This window comes from Micropterus dolomieu, linkage group LG04, assembly GCF_021292245.1.
Source record: "Micropterus dolomieu isolate WLL.071019.BEF.003 ecotype Adirondacks linkage group LG04, ASM2129224v1, whole genome shotgun sequence".
In the NCBI taxonomy this organism is placed as follows: domain Eukaryota; kingdom Metazoa; phylum Chordata; class Actinopteri; order Centrarchiformes; family Centrarchidae; genus Micropterus; species Micropterus dolomieu.
In genome coordinates this window covers 21,618,990-21,631,101 of record NC_060153.1, presented here as the reverse complement: position 1 = coordinate 21,631,101, position 12,112 = coordinate 21,618,990, and the positions used below count along the sequence as shown (strand labels likewise).

Below are 12,112 nucleotides of genomic sequence, written 5' to 3'. Positions count from 1 at the left end.
CCAGGACCTGAAGTGGGAGCCCAACACTGACACCATCATCAAGAAGGCCCAGCAGAGGATGTACTTCCTGCGTCAGCTCAGGAAGCTCAACCTGCCTAAGGAGCTGCTGATCCAGTTCTACACAGCCATCATCCAGTCTGTCCTTTGCACGTCCATCACTGTCTGGTTTGGATCTGCCACCAAAAAGGACAGGAGCAGACTACAACGTACAGTCAGGACTGCAGAAAAGATAATCGGTGCCAACCTGCCCTCCATTCAGGACTTATACATTTCCAGAGTCAGGAAATGGGCAGGAAACATCACTGCAGATCCATCTCACCCCATCTCACCTCTGGTAGGCGCTACAGAGCACTGTACGCCGAAACCAACAGACACAGAAGCAGTTTCTTCCCACAAGCCATCACACTGATGAACAGCTGATTTCTGACTCACATGCAGTATCAGGAACAATTCCTGTGCAATAACCCAGTAACTCTGTCTCTAATCAGTCACCTGTTTACTGGTTTCCACTTATCATTTATTTATTCACCATTCTCTATTTCATTGCTGTTCATACTATGTCATATTGTATATACTGTATACCAATACACCTACCTCAGGTCATAGGTCTTGTTTATTTTTTCCAGCATCCTTTGCACCATGCTCCATCACACTGTGTACATGTGTACATGTATGCATGTATGTGTATGTGTACCTGTATATCATATCCACCTTCAACATGTACATAATGAGAATAATATTTTACTCTTGCATCCTTTGCACTCTGATCACTGCACTATTTGTCAATATGTCTATATTGTTTTATTCATAGTGTGTATATTAGTGTTGTCTATACTGTAGTTTGTGTCTGATTTTATTTTATTATTGTGTTATGGTATTTTTGTATGAGTAAGCACATCATGAGCAATGTACAATCCTGAGTCAAATTCCTCGTATGTGTACACATACCTGGCAATAAAGCTGATTCTGATTCTGATTCTGATATCTGCATCACTTTGTAACATTCGTCATAATGCTCATTTAGGGGCTAGTCAGGCATGCCCTCAAAAACACTGGTGGAGAAACACACTGAGCTACAGCACACACACACAGTGACAAGACGTAACCTCACTCCCGCCCTCCAATTAATAACTTACCACCCTGAAACTCTTGCTCCAGTATGTTGGGAAACTGGCTTGAGAACATGTACAGCTGGTCCTTAACTAGGTACTGTGCATGAGCACATAAGAATAGTAGAGTGAGATGCTTCACTCAGTAGCTAAAACGGAGCATTCAACACACAGGGTGAAAAGAGATACTGCAGCAATGTGCAGTATGACAAAAAATGTGATGTTTTTTGAAAATTAAACCATGTAAACCTGTTCTGATACAACCCCTAAATAAAATATGAACTTGAAAATGAGCACAATACCCTCAGAGAAGCTACTAATTAGAACATGTGATATTGATTGTTTGGCAGTGTCAGTGGATAAAACCACTGCTGTCTGATTATCTAGCAGGACTGTCCACAATTTTTTCTCAAGTGAGGGAATTTACTGCAATAAATGTGAAGTGCTCATTTGGTTTCGTCGAGTTCACTGTGGGTCAAGTTTTGGTGTATGCATTATTTTACACTCTGCTTACTGTTAGTGATCTGACTTCCTCAGAGAGAAAAAGAAATCTCTGCCAGAAAAGAATTCCTCAAAAGCATGTCGGCTTTCCCAGAACTCACTGTTAATGAGACATTGCAGCTGATTGCTAAAAGGACCAAATGGAAAATCAAATGCTTCATGTGTAAATTAATACCTCATTATATTTCAAGACAGCAGCTTAATATTTCTGTTCCCATCATACCAAGAGAAAGCTGTTGACAAATGAGTTCAATACACATTCATTTTTCACCATCATCTCCTCTTGGGTAAGAACATCAAGGTAACACAGAGAGTATACAGCAATGATTAATGTATGCTTTTAAGACCTCTTCATAAAGCTGTGCATGAGATGAATTATACTAAGACTGGCTATAGCTCATTTAAAGCAGGTGTGTTTTCATATGGTAAAAATGATCAGGTAATTACCCAAACATACATCTTCAAATCAATAATCAACACTTTTTGTGCAGTACGTGTTAGGAGGGTTGGGAGGGTGTATGTATTAATGATGAGATCAAGTATATACAATCATTTTATTACAAAGCCAAAAATTTTTACCTACTGTTCACTACTTACTGAAAACAGAGGATGGCGTTGAAAGTAGTAACTGATAATGTGACCATGCTACAATTGCTGGACATACTCAGTTTATGACTTGAGCGTTTACAATTTTCTTATGATATATCGCATCAATAATCAATATTCACCACATCTTGAACATTAATAAAGCTTCATTCAAATGAGTCAAACTCACCAGTTAAAATAACATTGTGGTTTTATGGGTTGGTCTTGTTCACTTTGCTGTGTTGAAAGTTTTCCTTTGTCCTGGTCACAAAAAAAAGAGTAATTGATTTCCACAACCTGATATATTTTCATGGAATCAGATACAATCTTGGTATTTCAGTCCAAACTCAAGGCCCATTTGTTCAACACAGACTACACCCTGCTTTAACTCAGCTGGAGCCTGTCATTTATTATTTCTGCTATTAACTCACGGGGTATTTCCATCTACACACACACATACACACATGCAAGCATACGTACACTGTATGAGTTTGAGGACACACAAAACACACAATACCTTAGCTATACATAAAGACCTCTGACAGACCAATCTATTTTTGTAAAGCTCTTAAAATTACACACCTTAACTTGCATTCACCTAAAGTTCATCATTCACAGTGTTTAGGATGCAGATAGAATTCAGTCAGTAAATTAGATTTAGTCAGCCATGGAAACTTCTTTCTTGCTATACTTAAAAATATAGCTTTTGATCAGTAAATCAGTAAATTGCTATTAACTTTTTTGGCCATGAGAGTCGAGTGGTGTGACTGAAATATCTCAACAGCTATTCGATGGATTGCATGAGGCTCTAAGTAACTGTGATCCATCCATGAGGGTGAATCGAAATGAGTTTGGGGATCCTTTTCCTCCATCATGAGGTTGACATTTTTTGTGAGTGAGATGTCGCAAAAACTACTACAAGCATTGCCATGAAATTTGGTTCAGACGATAATTTCCCCTTCAGGATGAATTGTAAAAATTTTGGTGATCCCTTGACTTTCAATCAGCGCTATTATGTCAAGATTTCAACGTGTCCACTGTCACTGACACTTCCCCCTTTCAAATAATACAATCGTCTCTGCACATGTAAATATCACTTCATTTCATATCATGCACGAATCTGGCACATTGCACATATTGTTGTTAATTGTTGTCTGGGTGTAGCACCTTATCAACAAAGCAAATTCCTTGTATGTGTACTTGGCAATAAAGCTCCTTCTGATTCTGATTCTGAGATGGATGACATGACAGCATTCCAAAAGTTAAGGCCAAACATCTTGATTGTTTCTGTTATTTTAGGTAGTTCTTGTCACACTGATGTATGTTCAGGTGTTCCTATTTCTGATACATTTGGTTTTAATTAATTATTTGATGTCATCATTGACAGCTGAGCCCTGCTCGTGATTTAGTTGGCCCTTCATACTGCAGCTGCAACCCCTGATCACAACTGTGCACAAGATGCGCCTGAATCCGGCACATTTTGGCTTAATTTTTGTAGCTACAGTGGTAAAAAGTGCACACGTTGCCCAATTTTATATACAGACGATGGCATGGTCATTGTGAGCATATTAGCATTTAGCTCAAAGCACTCCTGTGCCTATGTAGACTCACAGAGTTGCATGACTGTAGACCTTTAGTCTTGTTAATGTGTTTACATTATTTTGGAAAGAAGCTGAGTTCTTGTGCAAGGTAGGCTATATGTGCTGAAAGAGACCATCATTGTGTCCTAAAATATCCATGTCTCATTCCTTTACGACTCTGTGGCGCTCAGAGCCTCTCCCTTTGGGACCACTGGCTAATAACAGCATACAATCAACAAGTGTATCATTTTTTGTCATATTAGGGCATATCGAAAAAGGGTGAGGGAGCAATGGAGAGACAGTTCCTCCTCCAGATTCTCAGGCCTCTGCAGGTCTGTCTCAGTGGCAGAATGGACAGTTCCTGTGTTTGTGCCTGTTCCTGTCTCCCGCTGTCACCCTGAGGCGCGTCGCCATTGTTTCCGCATCCAGCGCCGGAGGTCAGGGCTGCTCCCTCACTCGCCGCCCAGCAGAGGGAGGGGAGCTGGGAGAGAGCAGGAGGCCAGGATCCAAACTGAGCTGGTCACACCTAAATGAATCAGATGTACAGTCAAGACAACAAGCTGCTGAGTTGGAGCACTGCTGCTTCAGAGAGTGCATGCTCTCTCTCTCTCTCTCTCTCTCTCTCACACACACACACACACACACACACACACAATCACAGCTCACTTGCACATGCACACGTCCACCTTTTGTTGTTCAGCAGGGGGATTCCAGGTTTTCGCGTAAACACTGTGCAGGTAAACAGACTCCTTGTCTGGCACACTGAGATTAGAAGCGGGTGACTTTCTTTTACACTTCTCTGATGAACTCAGATCTACTTTGCTTGATTCATGTACTTTAACTTTCGTCACAACTGTGCACTTCATTTTTATACTATGTTCAACAGCACACCGGGCCACTCTATTCTATTCTTCACTTTTCTACTCTATTCTTCTCTGTTCTTGCTTCTCTTAAATTATTTTGTCCTGCTTTTCGCTCTTCTCTGCTCTACTGCTTTACCCTGCAATGTATTTAATCTATTATCCAGGGCTACAATTGTATTTAGTACTTGTCCCAAGTCAGTTTCCAACAACCACTCTGATGTTGAGGTACACTAAAACAGTAAAACTCTGCACCAATTTTGTAAATAGAATATGTAAATAAAGTAAAAGTCACAATAATATCTCATCTCATTACTGCTGCTGCTACCTGAAACAATGTTTTTGGTGCCTGCATCACTTTGAAATAGAGTCCATAGTTTCCTGTCCACCATATGAAATATCAGCTGTGTATGGTCTTTCTTGTCTGCACAGATGTTGCTCAGGACAATTTTCTGGTTTTATCATATATACAGTACTCGTGATGAAGTGTATCTGGTTAAATTCCAGTACTGACTTTTCAATAAATACAGATTTCACTGAGCCACTGTGCAGGCAGCTTGGCAGCTCTGCAGGATTCAGGATGGCATGTTTACACAGTCTTCTCACCTCACAGAGAGCGTAAATTGGGGTAATTTATGTCAAATTACCAGGATATTTGTTCTGGCATATGTGGCCACCACCTTCTTCATCCTCCCAAAATATATTCAGAGTGGTATGTATGATGGGTCATGAGTTATTCTTTTTAAAGAAATCATCACAATAACTGTGTTAATTGAGTGTTAAGGGCCTATCATTATTGCAAAATGATTCTCTGCTATATATCAACTTGACAGCTTAAACTATCAGAGCAGTGGTAGAACTTCATTCAGTTTCTAAATTATAATATTTTTTATTCTATGAAGGTTCACTGAAGACATTTGGTCTTCTTTGTCATCATCCTGCTTCATGTTCTGACTCAAGTCTGGGAGCTCCCTAATTCACCCGCAGTCTACTAGATTATGGGTGGCCGTGGAGCAGGAAGTGTTACCAGAACCGGAATCTGGATTTGCTCATTTTTTACCCATACCCTACATGGCCAAAAGTATTTGGACAGTCCGAAGCATAAAATGACATTGTAGATAATAAATTCTTCCAACTCTGTGGCAACAATTTGGGGAAGACCCTCTCCTGTTTAAACATGACATTGCCCCTCAGCACAAAGCCGGTGCCATAAAGAAATGGTTCATTTCAGTTTGGTGTGGAAGGCCTTGACTGGCCTGAGCAGAGCCCTGATCTCAACCCCACTGAACACCTTTGGGATGAACTGGAACGTCGACTACAAGCCAGGTCTTATCGCCCAACATCACAGTCCCACTAATCTCGCATGTGGCTGAGGTTCAGGTTCAGCCAGGTTCCAAAATCTTGTGGAAAATCTTCCCAGAAGAGGGGTGGCTGTTTTACCAGCAATTTTAGTTGTTCATTTAAGTTTTGGAATGAGATGTTCACTACACTACACTACAGGAATTATACCCAGCCTGTCTTCCAATCATCCAACTTTTATATCTCCCCTAATGCAAACAATGAGTATGAACATCCTTTATCTCCCACCACATCTCCTCCACTTTCTGTCCTGTGACTCTCTGCTTTCCTCCCGTGGTGTTATTTGCTCAGCTGGCAGCGGACTCCTGGATTGATCTATGCAGACACAAGTCCCCAGTGGCTTCATATGTTGGGCTCTTATGTTCTCTACCTAAGCATGTTTCACATTTTCTTTTACACCTTCAACACACATTAGGCTCATTTCACCATACCTAACGGCACTTTCATGTGTATATTCAGCGTGTCTAAATAAACAGCTCAGGCTGCAAAGTCAGGTAGCTTCAGGGACAGTCATCTCAAAGGTGATTACTGGCACTTTAATAAACACTGTAGGGCATGAATATCGTTTCTATTTTTAATATATGACCATTACTGATGGTTTAAAAGCATCTGTGTTGCATTGTCATCAACTGCAGGTAGCTAAGACACATAAGGCATCAGCTTTGACTGTGAAATCCACCCTTTTCCAGCTGAGATCAAGTTCTTAACTAATGGCTGAAGCCATCTGGTCCTGATGAGGAAAGGAAACACTCCATAACCCTTATTTAAAAGCCTGTTATTTCACTGTTCGTGGGGTATGACTTTGTCTAAACAGAGGCAAAGTGTTAGTGATAGATTCCAGTCATGATAAAGTGGTTGGTTTTTACTATGACATGACCAATCTCCTGTTGATCTCAAAGCAGACTTAAGCACCAATATGTTGTCTTTTTGGGGGACCTCTGGTCTTCAGTGGACATTACTGTAATTCCTCATCAAATATACACAGATTCTGATAATATCAACAGCCATTGTCATAGACCATAGTATAAAATTAGTGTTAGTGGAAAGGTGAACAAAGGACATCTAGTATCATACTGACCAATAGCATTTTAAGTGATATGATTATATTTAATTATTTTATGAATTTGAACCCCATCCACTTAGCAATTTGAAGGTAATATGCAGGGATTGATTTTGCTGCAATGTAAACGCTATTTGGAGGGCCAATATTCTGGTTTAAAACATTTATTTAGCATTTATTATTTTGGCAAATACAGTAGAAGTTATTTATGTCATGTAATTTGGCCACTTGGGGGCAGCAGAAACAATCTGTGAACACATCATTGACTTATTATCACCTTTTAAATTAATATGGCAAACTTGTTATCAGCTGCTTAATTATGTAAGTCCAATACTACCTCTATTCTAGCTTGGTTTTTGGTTTCCACCAACTCTTGAGGGAAATATCTGTCTCTTTAGCTGCTAAATGCTCCACTATGTTCACCAGCTGTTGCCCGTTTTGTGCTGAGCAGGTACTGCTTGGGCTGTTATGCCCCACCCTTTTGGTGGCTACATGGGGCAAACAATACTCCAACACTAACCCATACTTAATGCAGATAAACACCTTTAAAACAACCAACCTTCTGAGGCAGAACTAAGACAGAAAAGGAACATGGACAAAGCACAGAGAAACACATACAGCTGTAACAGTGTTATTAGAGCTTTGTCAGCTCAACAGCTACCTGCCAAAACACCAGAGTTATTAAAGTTCATCCTGAGGACATGAATGTCTGTATTTCAACTCACCCAGTAGTTGTCAAAACCCCAAATGTCAACCTGCTGATGGCTCTGAGGAAAACCACAAATACAACTGACAGGAATGTACGATGATGAATCACTTACATGGTCACTCATTATACATGAAGACAAATATACATTTAAGCAGCGCATGTGTTACGTACTATCATCAGAATCACCCCTCTTCCCCTTAAAAGTCCTATTTGACCTTTAATTTAATTTGCAACAGCTCAACCCTCTTTACACTTGAGCTCTCCTTCAGTGTCCAGAATGGGCTGACAGGGACTTGAACATGATGTATCTGCTGTTGGTGGATTTGAGCCAGTCGTTTTGCACCAACAGCAGGGTGCAGCACTCCTGGGGGACATAGGAACAAAGGATGCTGTGTACGCAGGCTGTTTTTATGAACCTGACTGTTTTCAGATCATGGAGAGGAAAGTTAAGGTGGTGCTGATATTTTAGACTTATTTTAAGTTCACAATTGAACTGCCCCAGATTCTATATGTTATTCCCATTGTGTTGGTATATAGTAAAGTTCACTATAAATTTGAATGTTACTATACATATTTTAATTTCAGAAAGAGATCAATTTAGGTTTTGGATTTCATGAAGCTTTTAGAGAATTGGCACATGTGCTTTTACCATTTAATTTGTTGCTTCCCAGTAAGCTTTTTTACTTAGGGACACTATATTGGAAAGCATATCCTGATTTTATTTGAGCTAAATGGACTGTACTTGTATAGCACCGTTTTAGCCTTCCGACTGTTATGATTCCGTCTGTGTGTCTTGTTTGGGAGTCTGAGTTTAGTTCCATGTCCTTAGTTCATGTTTTGGTAATCATTCCTGGTCCTTGTTTGTATTTTTGTGATTTGGTCTCCTCTGTACTCTGTGTTCTAGTTCTGTGTTCTCGTTTAGGTTCTGGTTCTTTGTAACTTGTGTGTGTTTCTGTCTTCTTGGTTATTCACTCTGCCCCATGTCTGCTTGTCTAGTGTTCTCTCCGTTTCCCCCTGCCGTCTCTCTGCCTCGTTAGCCCTGATCCCGCTCACCTGTGTTGCTGGTCATCAGGAACAATACTGAATCTTGCTCAAGGACATTTGACATGCAGACAGGAGCAGCAGGGGATCGAAACCGAACCAGGGATGTAGCTCTCTCCAGTAGTCAACACGAAGCACGAGGTCTTGTTTAAAAAACGTTTTTTTTTCTACAACATCATGTCAACCTGTGAGAACTGGGTGGAAAGAGAAAAAATAAAAGGATAGAATAAATAAAATGCATGTATGCATGTCTTGAATTCAGTTTGTGCCGCTATAGTTAACACAAGCTCTTGTCCATCCATGTCTCTCCATGTTTCATCTCCTATTATTTTCAGCTAGGCACCCAAAACACTAACAAACGTAACTAAAACGTGAGGCAGTTACACTCCCACCAAATCACAAGTGATTTCTTAGAACAGCTTAGAGAGACACACATACTGCATATAAACTGGACATAATGTTAATTTCAAAATACTATTTACTTATGGCTTAACTTAAGAACTGGTGGAAAGAGTGACTAGAAGATGCTGTCTTCAGTCTGCATCCAACAATGTAACTGTCTTATGGATGGGCCTCTCCAAATGAACAGGTTTAGAGATGCGCTTTCCTCTTCCATCCAGAGTTGAATCGCTGATAAGCAACTTGAGTCTTCTCACTCTTCCGTCGTTTCCTGGGTACACTTCAATAACCTTTGCTAACTTCCACTGGTTTCGTGGTGTAGCATCATCTTGCAACATAAGAATATCACTGACCTTAGTGTTTCTGCGGTCTTTGATTCACTTCTGTCTGTGTTGGAGATTGAGGAGGTATTCCTTCTTCCACCGTGTCCAAAAGTTGTTGGCTAAAAGTTTAACTCGCCATCTCTTGCGGAGGTACAGATCTTCCCTGACAAACTTTCCAGGAGGTGGCGAGATGAACGTGGATTTCATGGTCAGGATGTGGTTTGGTGTCAAGGGCTCTGGACTGGATGGATCGTTCAGATGATCAGAGGACTGCTATTTAACAGCCATGACTTCATATAGGAACGTTTGTAGTGAGGACTGTTCTAGAATGGATGTCAAGACACTTGTCTTTCCCAGACGCCACCCATATGACTTGAAGCTGGGGTGTACATGATGAACTCACATCTCATGAGTTCTTCTTGATCCATCTCCTTTGTGCTTCAATAAACTCACGCCTAGCGACGACAAAGTTTGTCCCTTGATCACACCTTATTTGCCGTACTGTTCCACGAATAGTGATGAATGAAAACAGAACGTTGATGAAGGCATCTGTGGTCAAGTCATCGAGCATTTCACTGTGTACTGCTCTGGAACACATGCAGGTAAGTAACAGTCCATAACACTTTAGCACTTTTCTTCCTTCCTTGACATAGAATGGCCCGTAGCAGTCCATCCCACAGTATGTAAAAGGAGGGGTTGTTTCCATTCCAGGAGATTTGCCATCCTTTGTTGTTCTGTGCATCTTCTGAACTACCTGCATGTTTTGCACTTGACTTGGGATGACACTGAATTGCTGCATCCCAGGATCCATATGCCATTGGATCGGAGCTCATTCATGGTCATTCCCAGTCCTTAATGGTGCACTCTCTCATGATAGTGCTTGACGAGTAACGCTGACACGTGACTGTCTCTAGAGAGGACAGCTGGATGTTTCACATGTGGATGTAGAGCAGTGTGAGTTAAGCGGCCTCCCACTCTGAGGATACCTTGGTCATCCAGGAATGGACCTAACTTGTGTAATTTGTTGGCCTTGTCTTTGATTTGTGTGTCCTGACACTGACACTGGATGTGCTGTATTTCTTGAGAGGGGGTTGCTTGTTGAACCATCTTGATTATGCTGAGCTCTGCTTCTCTCCTTTCCTCTAAACTGGTGCTTTCACAGTACTTTGGCTTGAGGCCTTTGACTTCCTTTGCACGCCGCTTTAGTCTGGTTACAGCTTTCACAATTCTTGACCAGTCATAGAACTTTTATAGGCGATCTAACAGTGACCTTATTTCCTTTGTCTGGGTGTCATGAGGGCCTTCTTGATCTCTGGAACACTACTTGCAATCTCTCCCACCTTGACTACTCCGCTGGGTAGCTCTTTCTGCCAAAGAAAGTCTAGGCCCGTGAATCCTGTTAGAAGCTACAAGTTGTTCTGCTGCAAGACCTCTTGAGGCACGATCTGCTGGATTCTCTTCAGAAGCCACATACCTCCATTGTGCAGACTCTGTACTTTTCTTGATGCATTCCACATGGTTTGCTATGAACACATGAAATCTCCTGGCGTCATTACTGATGTATCCGAGGACAACATTTGAATCTGTCCAGAAGAATTCTTGTAGGCAATCTATCTCCAGTTCCCTTTTGAGCATGTCACTGGTGCAGACAGCTGCGACTGCTGCTGACAGCTCAAGTCTTGGTATGGTGGTAACCTTACCAGTGGACTTCACCTGATGCACTGACTGCTCTGAGGTACGAACTGACTGCTCTGAGGTACGAACACTCGCCATAACCTGACACGCTCGCATCAGAGAAATGATGGAGCTTGTAGCTGTGAACCTTAGAGTTTGATGCAATATAGCATCTCTGAATCTTCACACCAGCCAGGTTTCACAGGTCTTGGACCCAAAACTCCCACAGGCCTCGAAGGTCATCAGGTAAGATCTCTTAAGGATTAGGACAACTGCACCAACTCCAGCACCCAGAACAAACTCATTTAAAATGGCTCTCTTCAATGTGAGATCACTTTCAAGTAAGACTTTTATCTTAAATGATTTTATCTTGTCTGAAAATCTAGATTTTATGTTTTTAACTGAATCCTGGTTGCAAATGAATGACTATAGCCAGCCAGCTGAACTGTGTCCGCCTCAATATGATTGCTTTAGTCAACCGAGGGTCAGTGGTCGTGGTGGTGGGCTAGTGAGCGTGTATAGGAAAAATTTTAAATGTCATCAAGTACGCTGTGAAGAATTTAAATCCTTTGAAGTTCTCACTCATAAAGTTGGAGGGCTGCAACCTATCATATTTGTTATAATTTATCGCCCCCCAAAACCGCCTGGAGGATTTTTATCAGAACTTCCTGAATTTTTATCTACTCTGGTTTTAAATTATGACAGAATTGTTCTTTGTGGCGATTTTAATATTCATGTTGATGACCCCAACAATGTTAATGCAACTGACTTTTTAAATATGGCCACTTCTTTTAACTTCAAACAACATGTCAAAGGGCAAACACATAACCGTGGTCATACACTGGACTTGGTTTTTACCCTGGGTGTCAGCATTTCCTCTGTGGAATTAGTGGACATGACCATATCTGACCA

At 41.1% G+C, this 12,112-nt stretch overlaps 1 long non-coding RNA gene across 1 annotated transcript; it reads right to left on the bottom strand.

Annotated features, from left to right (window-relative positions):
• Window positions 1-4,078: 4,078 nt before the first annotated feature.
• Window positions 4,079-9,776, bottom strand: LOC123970144. The gene is made up of 3 exons (XR_006824888.1): window positions 9,557-9,776; window positions 8,817-8,998; window positions 4,079-4,301 (listed from the first exon to the last, which is right to left on the bottom strand). It is a non-coding gene; the product is annotated as an uncharacterized LOC123970144 (long non-coding RNA).
• Between the last annotated feature and the right edge of the window lie 2,336 nt (window positions 9,777-12,112).